Genomic DNA, 17449 nt, shown 5'->3' on the forward strand with positions numbered 1-17449 from the left:
AGCCTTTGCCCCCTTACCCCTGTCATGTCTTCCCCCCGCCCCCCGAGCTGCAGCCCTGCTTCCAGCTCCGGGTCCCGGGAGGGAGGGGGTATGGACACCAGTAAGGGGATGCGAGGTAAAAAGTTTAGGGACCACTTCTGTGGGTAGACTCAGACTCCATGAGGGCAAGCGGTCAGGGCAGCTGCTTTACAAAGGGCCAAGTGCCCTGTGTGGGCTGGGAGAAGCTGAGCCCGGGAACAGAATGCAGGCTGTTGTCCCTAACTTGGAAGCATTTTGCAGCAGGTTAGTGATATTGTTAACCCTCCAACAGGGAGGCCCTGGCAGCATTAATTATAGAAAGGGAAAATTGGGAGGAAAAATAATTTATTTTAATTGTACACTCCGAATGTTTGGTTCTAGCCCAACTGTTTTAGTTAAATTGTCTCAACTAATATGATTCACCAACTTTTTTTAAAATGTGATAATGGGGCAAGCGTAGTTTATTTGGCTCTTCTCCGTTTTGTATTTTTCTTGTTAACGTTTTTTTTTTTTAATCTATATACCGGTACTTAACTGAGTGATTGGTTAATAGGTTAGCTGACTGGCTAACAGTGATTTCAGCAGAGGAAGAATCCACGTGGATTCCAACTGAAGATTTCTACAAGCAAGTGGAGGGAAGATGTTTTTGATTCAGCAGATTCTATAGATTTGGTGATCATAGACTCTGAGACTCAACCTAAGCTTTTGGGAACTCTGAGGTTTCCTCACTATGTTTCTGTGGGGGCCGACCTGTTTAGATTTAAGTTTGTTTTCTGTATGTTTATGTGTAACTGTGAAGAGAATGTATGTGGATTATAAAGTGGCTGTAGCGGGGTGATTAGCCCGCTCCTGCCTGAGGGGTTTAAAACAGCCCTGGCAGAGGGCTGGGGCAAAGGGAAAAGCTACTGGGCTGATTGGGGAAGTAGCCACAGCTGGGCCACGCCCCAATCAGGCCCCAGCTGGCCTGTATAAAAAGGCTGGGAGCCAGGAGCCTCTCTCTGCCTTCAGAGAGAGAAGGACCTGGCTGCAGGGAGACACCAGGCCAGCTGCAGTCTGGATAGCCCCAGGCTGTGGCCTAGTAGGGGGCCAAGGGGTACTGGGGGTTGCAGTGGGCAGCCCATGGGTAGGCCAAGGCAGCAGGTCCAAACCCAACCTTGCCTGTGATGAGTGGCCTATACTCCAGTCTGCCCCAGGGTGTGGGGGCTAGTTGGTGACTGGCAGTGGCCTTATTCTGAAGCGAGGTAGGGATAGTGGGTGGGGGTTCCCTGCGGAGGGGAAACCCAGTGGAAAGGGGTTCTGCCAGAGGGCAGCCTCCCAGATAAGGGTGGACCACTGGCCTGCAGAGGGTGCTCCAGGATGCTGGAAGGGCTAATTCCTGAGATGACCAGCAGGAGGTGCTGCAGGGGTGAGTCCACTCCTCTACAGTGGCCATGTTATGTTGTAAAAATTAAATTTATTTTTCTTTGTCATAAGATTTTATAAAGTTGGTACTTTAAGTTTATTCTTTTTGGGACTTGAATGTGGGGAGGTTGACTCTGTGCAGTCATTGCTGAAAATCCTTAAAAACTGAATTCTGGATCTTCCACTGCTTTTCTGTGGGAGTTTGGTTTGGCAGGGGCCCTGGAGAAGAGCAATGAAGTGAACTCTAGCCCACCCAAAGGTTACACTTACTTCATATGAGAGCCCGAGTCTCCTTTCACTTACAGCAGACCTTGGTGCTTCTGAAAATGCTACCCCGTCCCTAGTTACACAGTCACCTCCCTCTGCGCTTAAATGCTTCCCTATGAAATGCAGCGTCTTGCACACCCCAGCATGTCTCCTCACCCCCTGCACAAGCCTCCTCCTCTACACTCTGTGGGAGAGCCAAGCGCACAGAGGCCCTGTGCACTGACACAGCCTCCCCGCTCCAGTAATTGGGCAGCCAAATGAAGGCAGTTGGTTCAATTACTTCCTTCCTGGCATCAGAGCAGAGCAGGTGGCCAGGCCAGTTCATTAGGGAAAAGGAGCCTCTTTTGCACACTGTGGTGGTTTTTTTTTTTTTGCCCCCCTCCCCCCCCTTGGAGACTTTAAAGCCTCCTGGTGGGAGTCACGGCTCAGGAGTCCCTGCTGGGAGCTTTTTCACTGCATGCAGGAGGCTGCAGCAGTGATCACCAAAGAGGCACCAGTAAAGGAGAGAGACCAGTTGATGATCTGTGCAGGGACACATCAGGCAGCAGTAAATATTCCTCCCTCACCTATGCTGTGGCTGAATTCCCCTCCCCCCTGAGATGCTACCTCACCAGGATGGGATGCATTAACAGGTGTGTTGTGAGCAAGACACGAGAAGTCATTCTTCCGCTCTACTCTGCTCTGGTTAGGCCTCAGCTGGAGTATTGTGTCCAGTTCTGGGCGCCGCATTTTAAAAAAGATGTGGAGAAATTGGAAAGGGTCCAAAGAAGAGCAACAAGAATGATTAAAGGTCTTGAGAACATGACCTATGGAGGAAGGCTGAAAGAACTGGGTTTGTTTAGTTTGGAAAAGAGAAGACTGAGAGGGGACATGATAGCAGTTTTCAGGTATCTAAAAGGGTGTCATAAGGAGGAGGGAGAGAACTTGTTCACCTTAGCCTCTAAGGATAGAACCAGAAACAATGGGTTTAAACTGCAGCAAGGGAGGTCTAGGTTGGACATTAGGAAAAAGTTCCTAACTGTCAGGGTGGTTAAACACTGGAACAAATTGCCTAGGGAGGTTGTGGAATCTCCGTCTCTGGAGATATTTAAGAGTAGGTTAGATAAATGTCTATCAGGGATGGTCTAGACAGTATTTGGTCCTGCCATGCGGGCAGGGGACTGGACTCTGACCTCTCGAGGTCCCTTCCAGTCCTATAATCTATGAATCTATGAAAAACCAGGTGCTGTATGGGAGCCTGCACTCCCAGACATGTGCCTTGTGTCCTACCTGGGGGGGTGGGGGGAGTTGGCACTGACTGTTCTAGTGTCTCCTTCTCAGGTGAGAGGGATGGAATGCTGAGGAATTAGGGGCTGTGATTGGCTGAAGGGGGGCTGCCCCTTGGGGAGGGCTAGAAGGTAGCTGTGGTACCCAGCCGGCCACTGCTGTTCCCACCTATTAGTAAACACCCAAGGTTCTGTCCAGGGGCCCTGGCATGCAGCAGGAAGCCATGCTGGGCCAATAGAGTGAGCTTTGGGTTTGAGGAGGAAACTTAGTGACTCAGCAGCCATGCACGGCATCTCTTCCTCTGCTATTTACCTACTGTGTCTGTGGGCCAAAGAGAGGCTGCAGAAAAGGACCATGCCCCAGGTAAGGGGCCACTACAGCATGCAAGACTTTCACCCAAGCCAGCACCTCCATATAAAATGCAAGACCATGTCAGCAAACAGCCGCCCCTTGCGGCTTGTTTGGGGCATGTAGCTAGAAAGGGAGCTGCTCTCGGAGGGGCCCTTGACCTTTGCTTCAGCTTCACAAAATGATCTGTGTCAAAAGCAGAGTCTGCTGTGGCTGTGTGTGAGAGTCAGGGCTGGGGTGCCACGTAGTTCGGGGGGGTGTCATAAGTTGGTGGGGAATCCAGGGCTCCCTTACCCACTCTCCCAGGCTTGTGGCTGCCTGACCTTGGGCCCCGCCTAGGATGCTTGTTGCTGACACTTGTGGGGCTGTGCCAGACCTCCCAACTACTGTCCAGGCTCTGACAGCCTCCATTCCCTGCCTGCAAAAACCGCTTTACCGGCATGTGTGATTCTGGGGGCTGCTAAGGTGTTTGGGGACAGCGGGGCCTTGTCTTAGGATCTTTGGAGAGAGCTTGAATGCCCCTTCAGCCGTGGCGGTGGCTGAGCCCTGTCCAGCCTGTAAGGTTGCCAACTTTCTAATCGTGCAAAACTGAACACCCTAGCCCCACCCATTCCCCGAGGCCCTACCCCTGCCCTGCCCCTTCCCGAGGCCCCGCCTCTTCCCTGAGTGCCCCCTCCCCCCCCGCCCCACTACATTCCCCCTTCGTTGGTGGCTCACTCTTCCCCACCCTCACTCACTTTCACTGGGCTGGGGCAGGGGGTTGGAGTGTGGGAGGGGGTGAGGGCTCTAACTGGGGGTGCAGGCTACAGGGTGGAGCCAGAAATGAGGGGTTCAGGATCCGGGAGGGGGCTCCAGGCTGGCACAGGGAGTTGGGGTGTGGGAGGGGGTGAGGGCTCTAGCTGGGGGTGCAGGCTCTGGGGTGGGGCTGGGGATGAGGGGTTTGGGGTGCAGGAGGCGGCTCCAGGCTGGTGGGTGGGACTGAGGGATTTGGAGTACAGGAGGGGGCTGCAGGTTGAGGCAGGGGGCTGGGGTGTGGGCTCTGCGGTGGGGCCAAGGGGTTCAGAGTGTGGGAGGGGACTCTGGGCTGGGGCAGGGGGTTGGAGTGCAGGAGGGGTGAGGGCTCTGACTGGGGATGCAGGCTCTGGGGTGAGGCCGGGGATGAGGGATTTGCAGCACCACTGACCGGGCTTGTAATGTCCTACCAGCCTGCCCTGGTCCTGTTGGCCCCTGCCGCCAGCCTGGCTGATAAACTCTGATAACCTATGAGCCCTCGTGGTGCAACAGGAAGTGATGCACCGAGTTCAGTGATGAGGGACAGATGTGAGCTAACATCAGTCAAGGAATGGGGAGCTCTGCTTTGGAAGGGTTGTGGCTGGCTGTGACTGTGCATGTGAGACTCCATGGGAACATATGGCTGTGCATGACTGTGTGTGCATGCAAGTGAGAGAGAAAGAGACTCTGCCGAAGAGCCTACCAAGAGTGATGTCCCATTGTTCTAGGCACTGCACAAACACAGAGTAGTAGATGGTCCCTGTTTTCTTAAAAGATCTTCTCTAGTTGAACCAGGAGTTATTTGGGGGAAGTTAGACTCATAGACTTTAAGGTCAGAAGGGACCATTATGATCATCTAGTCTGACCTCCCGCATGACGCAGGCCACAAAGCCGTCCCAACCCTTTCCCTTGACTCTGCTGTTGAAGTCCCCAAATCCTGTGGTTTAGAGACTTCAAGTAGCAGAGAATCCTCCAGTTCTATGACCCTGTGTCAGATGAGATGATCACAGTGGGCCTTTCTGGCCTTGGAGTCTCTGATTCAAAGAGCTTACCATCTAAATAGACCGGCAAGACGCAGGATTGGAGAAGGGGTCTGAGCAATTGTTCAGGATGAGCAATGTGATGGCAGCGAACAGCAGGTTAGTTCCATGATTTGGAGGGCGATTACGTCTTTTGACCAAAGCAATTGGCCCAAAATTCGGGATGTTGTGGGTTGTTTACGTTTGGAAGAGAAACTAATGATGGAGTCAGGTGTGTCTTTGATGCAATCCTGTCATGTACAAGAACGTACAAAGCTCTATTTCCTTGGACACAGGAGAAATGAAATACTAGGAGACAGTTTCCCCTCTTATTTGGCTCTCACTAAGATAAACTGCCCCAATCTTTTCATTCTCTCTGCATATGGAAGTTTTCTGTCTTGAGTGACCCTTGTCACCTGATGCTGACCCTTTCTGAGAAGGGGTGACCAAAACTGCACCCAGGTCTCGCTGAGGGTGTCCCATTGATTTATACAGAGGCACAATAACATCCCCTGTATTATTCTCTCTCCCTTTCTCTATGCATCCTAACATCTTGTTTGCTTTGCTGACCACGGCTGCACATTGAGCAGAGCTCTCCATGGAGCTGTCCACAGAGAGGGCCAAGTCTTTGTGCTGTTTACTACGGCTAGTTTTGAACCCAGTCACGTGTATGAATAGTCCGTTAGTTTCTCCAATGTGCACCACTTTGCATTTGTCAACACTGAATTTTATCTGCAATTGTTTTGCCCATGCCCCTGGCTTGCTGTGATCTCCTGAAGTTCTTCACAGTCTTCCCTGGACTTGTCTCACATCAATAAATTCACTATAAATTTTGCTCCTCCACTTCTCCAGGTCCTTAATAAATGCCGTAAACAGCACGGGACGTAACGCAGAGACTTGATCCCCCATGGTTCATCTTTTGCCATGATGAAAATTCACCATTTATTCCTCTATTGTTTTCTGTCTCTTAGCCAGTATCTGATCTATGACAATACTCTACCTCTCACCCCATGATGATTTGGCTTCTTTAGTAGCCTCTTGTGGGGGACCTTGACAAAGGCCTTTTGAAAATCTAAATCAAATGCACAGAGTTTCAGAGAGTTTAAGGGTAAAAGGGACCATTAGATCACCTAGCCTGACCTCCTGGGTAGCACAGGCCCTTACATTCCACCCAGTTATTCCTGTATTGAGAACAAAAACTTTAGTTAAACTAAAGTATTTTAGTCTTTGGGAGACTAAACTGTTGTGAGTCACAAGCAGAAAACAGGTGAGACTGAGGTGCCACCAATCCCTGAGGCCCCTGCAGTGGCAGGGAATTGATTAGGTGGGATATGCCGAAAGAATTCTAGCAGGCAAACAATCCCAAAGGCAAAAAACAACAAAAAACCCTGAGGTCCCTGACCAATTTACCTGGGGGGAAATTCCTGTCTGGCCATCAGTTGTGTGATGTGCGTACACTCATGATCTGCATGCAAGGGGTGTGTGTGTGAGTGCATTTGTGAGTATGTGTATGAGGAGCATACATCGGGGCGATGCATCATGGGTATGCAAGTGCATGTAAAATGTGCGTGCATATGAGTATGTGCTGAGAGATTTTCTGTATGCCCTTCCTGCCGCGCACTCTGAGACGCATTCCCTTTTAATAAGTCTGTTGCAGTCATCTCCAGATTTAGCAACTCATGCCCCTGCCTTCCCCCCTTTAAATCTTATTTGGAAGCTTTTAGCTGATACATTAGCCCAATAAAGCCCAACAATTGGAGAGAAACCCAATACCTCTCCCCACTCTGCCCCCTTCTTCTCTGAGATCAAACAGGCTTTAATCGGAATAGAATTTCCTCTGAGAAAATGAGTAAAATCTGTGGCTCACATCCGCCAGCCAGCAGCTCCCCAGCGTGGGCTCCCCACTTGGAGTTTGCTCAGAAATTTCATTCTCCATATTTCTGGGTGGGGAAAAGGGGCTGTGGTTGTGACACAATTAGCCGGGGGCTTTGCCCTGAGTCCCATTGTCCCTACAGCCCTTCCCAGCGCAGAGCTCAGGTTTGCAACCAAGAGCCCAATTCTCCTCTCGTGGCACTGAAATCTGGAATGACTCCCCTGAGGTGGGTGGCCTCAGCCACTCGGGGTATGTCATCACTGCAATTAAAAACCCGTAGCTGGCTTGGGCTAAGGGGCTGTTTAATTGCGGTGTAATCGTACTTCACAGGATCTGCAATTAAATAATCTACCCTGCAATTAAACAGCCTATGAGCTGAGTCAGCTGGCCTGGCCCAACCAAGGGTTTTTAATTGCAGTGATCTCCAGGCTTCCCCAGCCCCGCAGGGTGCCATGGACTGGGTGGGTTTTATGACACGTCGCATGTGAAATGTCCAGGCCGGTGACACTGTCTCTGGAGTGGCACGGCGGAGTCAGACACTTCCGCTTGCTACAGCCCAGCAACCCAAGGCTAGTTAGCAAAGTTCCGCAGCACATGAAAGATCCTGCTATGGCGCTCAGGAAATGGGCCTCAAACCCGACTCCAAAGCACCAGCAACTCATTCCAGCCGTGAAGGGGATTGTTTCCTTTCATCCTCAGCCAGGAGTTTAACCGACCTTTCGTCTCTTCCCAGACGGGGCTTTGAAGGCTTGCCGGGCCCTCCCACATGTGTTGCTGGGGGTGGGGGCAGTGCCTGCTCTGGGACTGGTGGGGGGAGGCGGGCATGGAAAGCAGCCCAGGAGAGAACAATCCCATCTCCAGAAGAGCAGGGACGTTGAAATGGGCAGCGCACAATGTGTGGGGAAGTGATTGGGAGGTCGCAATGAAGTGATCCCCTCAGCCTGTGCAGACTTGGCCCCCGAGCCAGGCTCCCGGCCCCATGGAGGTGTGGGTGCAGGCAGCCAGCGAGGGACAACCCTGGGGTGGCTGGGCCTCATGCAAACTGCCACGAAAGTGACAGTGAGACAGGCAGTGGGTAGGTCGGAGGGGTGCAAAGTGTGTGTGGGAGTTTGATAAGCCAGCTGCCTCTGGGCGGCTGCCTCCAGGGGTAGATGCATATTGCTGTAATTCATCCTGGGCTGGGCCCCCACACAGGCCTGCACCGCAGGAGCATTTCACAGCAGGCTGGGGACAGGGCTGCTTCACGGAGCAGTGAGGGGCATTTATAAAACCATAGAACACAGGCTTGTGGCACTGGTGTGCATAGTGGAATGCTGCCCCCATCCTGAGGGGCAGTGGGGTCCATAGAATCATAGAATATCAGGGTTGGAAGGGACCTCAGGAGGTCATCTAGTCCAACCCCCTGCTCAAAGCAGGACCAATCCCCAGACAGATATTTGCCCCAGATCCCTAAATGGCCCCCTCAAGGAACACTCAGCCCTGGGTTTAGCAGGCCAATGCTCAAACCACTGAGTTATCCCTCCCCCCCCCCCCACTCCCCCATGCTGCATCCATTGTGGGCTCTGGTTGTTTTACACTGCCTTAGGTCTCTATGATGGGTTGTTGAGAGTCCAGTGTCCCACTGTCACTGCTGCATATTTGGGAGTCTAAACTGGTGTACATATGGCACCCTGTCTGGGGGCAGCACCACACCAGGGCCTGGCTGGGGGCGTAGAGGGGAGGGACCAGAGGGTTTCTGTAATGTAATCACTGCAGGTTAGTCACCCATAAATGTCTAATCCCTTTTGAATCTTGTCAAGTTTTTTATCTCAGTGACTTCCTGTGGCATGGAGTTCCACAGGCTAATTACAGACTGTGTGAAAAGTGCTTCCATTGATCAGTTTTGAATTTGCCATCATTTAATTTAATTGAATTTATTCATTCGTTATTGTACATAATGGATACAGCATTGGGCTGGGACTCAGGAGAGCTGGGTTCTATTTCTGGCTCTGCCCCTGGCCTCCTGGGTGACCTTTCCCCTCTCCATGCCTCAGTTTCCTCATCTGTAAAATGGGGGTAGAGATAATGACCTCCTTAGTAGAGTGCTTTGAGATCTGCTGACGCAAAGCACTAGGTAACAGCTAGGTGTTTACTATTATGTTGTTGTTGTTGTTATATACTTTTATCTTGCATTTCTTTGGCACCTTCTATCCAAGCAAATCTCAAACCATTTTACAAATTTTACTGTTTTTTCCCCATTATGCTGACAGCTCCATTCATCCAGTATGTGACAGGTGTTGGCCACATTGCTTAATGCACCTACTCAGAGATCATGACAAGAACTCGGATACAACAGAAATAAATTATACATGTTTCCCCTTCATTGGTGACTAGTTTCCTTTGTCCGCTAGTCAACCAGCTCCACTTGTGATGCATCATCATCCCATAGGGAACATCCTTCTACATGCCTTAAATAAACAAAACTCTCATTTGAACGTTGGGTTTGAGGGAGCGGGGCTCACCCCCAAGAGCTTGAACCTTGTGTCAGTTTTGAATCCCTGGTAATGAAGCTGTTCATATAAAAGCAACCTACCATTTCTCAGAAGGTACATATGTCTATCTATACCGCTTTCATTACCCTGGTCTCTGAGGCCCTTGGATTGTTTAGGGAGCAGCCAATGGAAAACAATTTTGAACTCTTGGTAACTGGGATCTGTTACTCCCAAAGTCCCTGGGGTTATGGTGACTACATTTTCAAAATGCAAAAAAGGGGCAAAAATGCCCCCGCCCCTTGCTGCTTCTCCTTCCCCCCAAGGCCCTGCCCCCTGGCCAGGCCGGAAGAGGGAGCTGGTCTGTGGTAAGAGCCACCCAGGGAGCCCGGCTGCTGTGTGGAGCCCTGGACCCTCCAAGGCAGTTCTTACCATGGCCCGGCTGGGGGCAGAGCCTCAAGGGAAAGAGGAGGAGCAGGGGGCAAGGACCTGTGGCAAGGGGCGGGGCTAAGGTCCACCTCAGCCCCCCCACCCTCCCACCGGGAAGAGGCTGGCATTGCCCTGAGCCTCAGGCAGACGCTGAGCGGTGCTGCAGGGAGTTCAGGACAAATACCATCACGGAGTCGTTCAGCCCAGGACCGGGACTCGAAATGTACATTTCGGGACTGTCCTGCCCATACAGGGACGGGTGGTCACCCTACCTGGTGTGTGTCTGACCTAGCTTTGCATTGCTCTGTCAGTGGAGGAGATACAGCTTCCCATGCCACTCTCCATCCCTCACAGTTTCTGCTTGAAATGCACTTCCATTCCTGTGGGATAGGTACAGGTACACCTGCCCTAAACAATGCGAGGGACCAAAAAGAGCTGGTTGCTTAGCAGAGATGGGTCTGTAGCTAAACTGTGCTACAAAGTGTGGGGACATGGCTGCTTGTCTTGTGTTACACGAATCATTTATTATTTGCATAGCTCAGGGCACTGCAGATACAGTCAGCCCCGGCTCCGATGAACCTGTGTCTGAACAGACGGAAGCTGGCAATGAGGCCGGATTGTCACCCAGGGGCACTGTGGGACAGACTGGTGAAGGAACAGATTTTCCAGAGCACTCAGCGTGCAGCAGCTCCTATTGCTTTCGCTTGTGGGGGGAAGAAATCATCTTTCTCAGAGGGAGTTGCTGGATGCTGAGCTCTTAGGCCAGAATTTCCAAAGTGACGTTTTTAAGGTCCTCCGGGACAGTGCAGCAGAGCCAGGAACTGAGCCCAGGGCATTCCTCACCTCAGCCTTAAGCCCCTCTCCCTTTTTGGGTTTGGCTGTGCCATGTTTCTGACAGTATGTTCTTCTGATGCACCATGTCTGGTGCTCGTGCTGTCCAGAGATGCATATTAGACACAGTAGGTTTGGAGGAGAAAGGGAGGGATTTGTGTGTAAATGGAGCAGTGTCTCTAGTCAATACCAGGAGCAGGTGAAAATTCTGGTGCTCAGCTCCTCCATGGGGAGATGTTTGCAGACCATCTCTGCAAATCCCTCCAGGCCAGCTTCACAATCCGGCCTACCAGAGCCACAGATACACCCTGTCGGAAGAGTTCCTTCTCTTGCAGAGAAAGAACATTCCCAGGATCTCTGTTCCACTGCTAACAAGTTTTTGAAGCTTGTGAGCATCTCTCTCCCCCACAGATATTTGGACACATTTTCCTGGCATTGTTCACTTTGACTGCATGTTTCTCTATGAAGGCTACTGTGGTGTGTGGGCGTGCATGCCCGCAGGCATTGCTTTGATACTGTGTGCTGGCAGCCAGGGCACCAGGGATGGCTAGAACATACAGTATTCTTTTGGGGATGTGCAGAGAGGGCTAACTGAGTGCTAAGAAATGCATGTTCTGCTCAACCCAGTTCCTTTAAGAGAGCAGGTCCAAGAGAACCTATTCTGTGCTGATAGTGCTGATGGAAGGTCCCTTTTACAGTGACACCATAACACTGCCTCTCCAAGCAACGCAGAGCCACAGTCGACCTACTTCCATCAACATAGCGTAAGTGTAGACACTGCATTGCTTGCTCCAGTAGTTGTCCCACAATGCCCCGTCAACAACAGTGGTTGCTGTGATTACAGTTTTGAACTGCACTGCGCAGGGGTCACAGCCACTGGCAGTCTGCCCCTCCCTTTAACCCCTGGTGTGATTGCCTGCCAGGGTGAGCACAACTACCAGCCCCACTTTGCAAGCATCCGCCCATTCCAGCTCCACCCACCCTCAGAGTTACTAGGAGCAGGAAAGGAGTCTTGGATCCTTGGCCTGGGAAGAGAGGCTGTGCAAACCCAGCTAAGGAGCCGTCAAAGAACGATAGCCATCTATCTACAGAGGGCACAAGGGATGCTAAAACGGGGGCATGACAAGGATGAGTAGCAGTGCCGGGTGAAAGGAACATGGGCAGGCATTTCAGAAGGCAAGGGAGGGCAACAACAAATGTGGGGCCACCCTGCAAACCTGCTGCTTCTACAGCGAACTGCGTGTCATACTTGGTGGGGACCCCACCCGCACGCCGCATGTGATTGTGGGCACTTGGTGAGAGCCTGACGTGGAGACTCCTATAGGGCACAGCAAGCAGTGGAGGGGAAGGGGGAGTGGAGGGAGATGCAAACCACGTGATGAGCCAGGCGCTGTTTGAAACTCAGCTGGAGGAAAGCCAGGTGAGTGCAGAAGGCCCTGGCGCTGAAGGAGAAGGGAGTTCGGTAAGGGCATGCATGCATTCTCCTCATCAACACGGTTTACCTTTTCGTTAACCAAAACCTCCTCTTCCTCCCCCATGCGCTTCCCTGTTTAAAATGGTGCTCAGCCCATCCTCGTCTTTAGAGAACAAAGGCCTCAACGTTTGATTCCTCACTTGACTTTTAAGATGCTAGAAAATACATTTTAGACTAGCGTGGTAGCCTAAATTACACAGTCCACGTCAGCTCAGTGTCCCGTGCTCGGTAGAAGCAAAGGTAGAAGCGAGCAGTAGCGGCTGCATCTGCTTTGGCTTGTCGGTTGTGGGAGGGCACAATTCTCCCCCTGCATAGTAGGGCGACTCATAGGAGGGACACAAAGGGGGGCACCAGCTAAAGGGGGGCATGTGACCCCCCAAGTAACTCCTCCCTGCCCCCATGCTCTCCCCATCCCCTCCCCTCCCATGTTACCTGGGGGGAGCCTCTGTCCTCCCGCTGCGCTGGATATTGATTTCAGGCGAAAGGAGGGCAGCCGCAGGCCAGCAGCTCTTCCGGTGCGGCTGTACTGCCCCCAGCCCTTCCACGGAGCTGCGTCTCCTGGGTCTGTACAGCCCCGCCAGAGGACAGGGCTGGGGGCAGTACCGGTACAGCCATGTCAGAGGAGCTGCCGGCGCGGGGTGCTGGCTCCTGGGAGTGGTGGTCCCACCTTCTGCTCCTTTCACCGCTGCAGGTCCCGGGAGAGCCCTGCGGTTCAGTTCAGCGCCACTGGGCTCTCCCGGGAACCGCAGCGGTGAAACGAGCAGAATATGGAGCCACCAGGCGGCCCCTCGCTGGCAGCTCCTCCAGCGCAGCTATACCGGTACCGGCCCCCAGCCCTGTCCTCCAGCTGGGCTGTACAGCCCCAGGAGACGCAGCTGTGTGGAAGGGCTGGGGCTGGGGGCAGTACAACTGTGTCGGAGGAGCTGCCGGTGTGGGGCTGCCCGGCGGCCCCATGTTCTGCAACTTCTGCCGCTGCAGTTCCCTGCTGAATGTGCGTCTGGGGAGGAGCATGTCACCTTTCAGCTGTCTCGATGAAACATTCATGGAGATCCTCTGCAGTCCTCTCCTGAATATTTCTAGGGATAGTGGCCTTGTTTCTGTCCTGGCGATAGGAGACATTTCCACACCACCCTGCAGTGAGTTCCGCCGGCACCAGTGCAATAAACAGGCTAGGAGCACATGGGCCTGGGTGGCTTTGGGACACTTGCAGCACCTGTGTTCTCTGGGCCTTTGTCACCCTCGGGAGTGAGATGTCAGCCAGAATCATCATGGCCTGCGAAAATAATGGCAATATTTGCTGCACTTTCCCTATACTCATATCCAAGGCGCCCATCAACAACAGTCCCCACCACCAAATAGTCTACTCATCATGGCTTGAGCTGCAGAACGGAGCTGCAATGATGTGCTCCAAAGGAAACGTGACAATTAGCATTTCTTATTAAAGACTTTTAGGGGAATAATGTAAAGGAGTCTTGAGACATGTCTTCCCGTTTCCATTGCAACTGTGAATCTAATGCTGTATCTGCCTGTTTTAATCAGCAGCCTCTGGTGTGGTGGCCTTGAGAGGTGCCCCACCCCACCTGCTGAACACTTGACCCAGATCAGGCGAAGAAAGAAACAGACCAGGGAGGATATTCTGCGAGATTCTCTAGTCCACTACAGCTGCTGACTATGAACACAGGGGCTGGAGGGGCTAAATGGCCGAGAGCAGGATGAAGGAATGGAGAGATCAGTTGCAGAAAGGTAGGCAAAGGGACAGAGAGGTGCACTGGGACATTACAGCTTTGCTCAGGCAACAAACGTTATTGAGCTGCGTGCTCTACTCCTGGGGGATTCTGTGCCAAAAAATTAAAAATTCCGCTCACAATATTTTAAAATTCTGCATGGCAGTGGGGAGCACAGGCCACTGACTGTACGAAGGTGGGAGATCACCCTGCAGCCTCTTCACCCCCCAGGACATGGACTCAGTGTTGAGGCTGCACCCGACCCTGACACAGCACAAGACCTGGGCCTGCCCCAGAAACACCTTGGGGCCCTGCCCCTCTGCGCCAGGCGCACCGGGTGTGGGACAGGCAGGCTCAACCAGGCAGGATCTAAGTGTGGAGGGGCTCAGTGTGGGATGAGAGGGTTCTGTGCAAGACAATATGGGTGCAGGCAGCTCAGTGGGGGTCTAGGTGTGGGGGGATATGGATGCATAGAGGCTCATTGGGGGGGTTCCAGGTGCAGGGGCAATGGGACTCTGCAGGGGCTTCCAGCTGAAAGTGATGGGGGCTCAGCGGAGGGGTCTGGGTGTGGGGGTCTCAGCACAGGGGGTTGGGCGGATGGGGGAGCAGCTCCCCGTACAGTAACCCTCCCCCCCACATCTGAGAAGTGATGGAGGCAGGAAACAGAGGAGGATGCAGCTGTGGGGGGTGGGTTCTGGGGGTGGGTCTGACACAGCCCCAGCCATTCCTTGCAGGGGAAGAGAGAGGAAGTCCCGTCCTCTTCTTTCTCCAGCCCAGCCGGGACTAGCAGCTGATCCTGGCTCAGGGTAGTAACCACTGGCTGGGGTGTCCCCACCCTGTGGTGATTTACCTCTCCGCCAGCTGCTCCGGGTGCAGCTAGGGAGTGGTGCGTGACTGCTCTTGCAGCCTCCCTTTGCTTCCCTTTCAGAAAGTCATTTTTCTGCAGGGAAGCAAAGAAATCTGCAGGGGACATGAATTCTGCACACATGCAGTTGGGGAGTGGTCCTGCTTTGAGCAGGGGGTTGGACTAGATGACCTCCTGAGGTCCCTTCCAACCCTGATATTCTATGATTCTATGAATTCCCTCAGGAATAATGCTCAAAGACCCCAGACAGAGAAGCTTTTCCAATCCATGGCAAACTCCATGATCGCTGCTCCCTATACTCTGCAATATAACAGGTGGCAGCCTGGCCATCCCTTACCCATGCTGCATCATGCCAGGAGAAAACATGGAGAACTATGACTACACCTACACTGACCTGTGATAACTGGCCACCAACCACAGTACATGACATGTTTTGTAACATGAATGAAACATTGTAATATGTTTTTAATATATAAACATGCATGTTTTTTTATAAGTATAGGTCACCCTCTACAATGCTGATAACGTTTTAACTTGTGTATTTGCACTTTAACGTTTTTCCTGTTGATTTGCACTCAATAGAGTTCTATATTTTGAAGCTCAAGACTATATTATTTTACACCCAGCAAATATGCCACATAGAAATCACAGAAATGTCAAAGACTGAAAGGGACCTCAATATGTCATCTAGTCCAGTCCCCTGCACTTAGGCAGGATTAAGTATTATCTACACCAACGGTTCTCCATTTTAATGGGGTCACCAGGGCTGGAATTAGATTTGCTGGGGCCCAGGGCCAAAGCTCCAGACGGTGGGGCTTGGGCTTGGGCTTGAGCCCTGGGTGGTGGGACTCAGGCTACAGGCCCACTGCCCGGGGCTGAATTCCTTGGGCTTCTGCTTTGGCCCCACACCTAGGGCGGTGGGGCTCAGGCAGGCTCAGGCTTTGGTTCCCCACCTTGGGGTCATGTAGTAATTTTTGTTGTTAGAAAGGGGTCACGGTGCAATGAAGTTTGAGAACCGCTGATCCACACCATCCCTGACAGGTGTTTGTCTAACCTGCTCTTAAAAACCTCCAGTGATGGAGATTCCACAACCTCATTAGGTAATTTGTTCCAAAGCTTAACTACCCTGACAGTTAGGAAGCTTTTCCTAATGGCCAACCTAAGCCCCCTTGCTGCTATTTAAGCCTGTTGCTTTGTGTCCTGTCCTCAGTGGTTAAGGAAAACAATTTATCACCCTCCTCTTAAAACAACCTTTTACGTACTTGAATACTGTTATCCTGGCCCCCATCAGTCTTCTCTTCTCCAGACTTAACAAACCCAACATTTTCAGTCTTCCCTCATGGGTCATGTTTTCTAGACCTTTCATCACTTTTGTTGCTCTCTTCTGGACTTTTTCCAATTTGTCCACATCTTTTCCAAAGTGCGGTGCCCAGAACTGGACACAATACTCCAGTTGAGGCCTTATTAAAGCTGAATTACAAAATTCATAACGAGTCAATAACACACCCATTTGCAAGCTCTGTACACATGAAGGCACACTAGTTCACATAGCAGTACTATGGCTGACTGGTAAAATGTTGTTTTAAGGCCTCCCTCAATTGTATAGCTCCTTGGTGGGCTCTTGTAACAGTCATTTTGTCTGGCTATTCAAATTCAGCTGACAATGGGCTTACCTCGCCCCTCCACCTGGCTGGTAGCCTTTCCCCTTTTGCCTCACAGATCAGAGACAATGCATAATTGTTGATTGGGGGGGGGGGGCACAATTTAAAGCAGTGGCTCTCAACCTTTCGAGACTACTGTACCCCTTTCAGGAGTCTTTGTTGTCTTATGTACTCCCAAGTTTCATCTCACTTAAAAGCCACTTGCTTACAAAATCAGACATAAAAATACAAAAGTGTCACAGTGCACTATTACTGAGAAATTGCTTATTTTCTCATTTTTACCATATACTTATACAATAAATCAATTGGAATATAAATATTGTACTTACATTTCAGCGTATAGTCCCCTGCCCACAGCCCCACCACAACTGCCCAGCATCCCCCACAGAACCCCCACTTCCTATTGCCCCAACACATACATTTTCCCCGCCCCCTCACAGCCCAGCACCCCCACCCCCAGGGAGCAGAGAGGAGCAGGGGGGTGCGGCCAGGGGGCGTAGAGGAGGCCAGCCGGCAGGAAGGCCCAGAGGAGCAAGTGGTGGGTGGAGGGAGGACCGGGGTCTCGGGGCGCAGTGCAAGTGGAGTAGGCCGGGGCCCCTTCTGAGCATGGGGCCCCTTCTGTGTCCTGTCCAGGGCAGAACAGCTCCCCCAGGGACTGCCCCCTCCAGCATCCAGTTCCCCACTCAGGGACTGCCCCCCCATGCACCCAGCCCCCGACCTAGGGACTGCCCCCCAGCAACTACCCCCACATACAGCCCCTCCCCCCCAAGGACTACCCCCACACTCAGCCCCCATCCAGGGATGGTGCCCTAGTATCTAGCCCCACATCCAGGGACTGCTTCACCCTCATTTTCCCCCCACCTTGAGTCTGTCCCCCATGCACCAGCTGCGCCCTCCTCCCTGTGAGCCTCCCTACGGCCCGAGACCCCTGCTGGCCCCTCTACCTCAGCCATGCAGCCGCCTTGCCCACTGACAGCTGAAGTCCTCGACCCAGGGAGCGTCCTCAAGCCGGGGTCACTGGTCCCACAATCCTG

The 17449-nt window shown here is 52.3% G+C and overlaps 1 long non-coding RNA gene across 2 annotated transcripts; it reads left to right on the top strand.

Moving 5' to 3' along the window:
* The first annotated feature begins 706 nt into the window (after positions 1-706).
* On the top strand, positions 707-15323 carry LOC135977163 (uncharacterized). 2 transcript variants are annotated; one of them, XR_010594512.1, is made up of 4 exons: positions 707-1423; positions 11390-11455; positions 13708-13908; positions 14979-15323. It is a non-coding gene; the product is annotated as an uncharacterized LOC135977163 (long non-coding RNA). The 2 variants fall into 2 exon arrangements; XR_010594511.1 differs by having other exon boundaries at positions 709-1423; positions 13705-13908.
* Positions 15324-17449: the final 2126 nt, after the last annotated feature.

The sequence above is a fragment of the Chrysemys picta genome, chromosome 22 (assembly GCF_011386835.1).
Source record: "Chrysemys picta bellii isolate R12L10 chromosome 22, ASM1138683v2, whole genome shotgun sequence".
NCBI classification, from domain to species: Eukaryota; Metazoa; Chordata; order Testudines; family Emydidae; genus Chrysemys; species Chrysemys picta.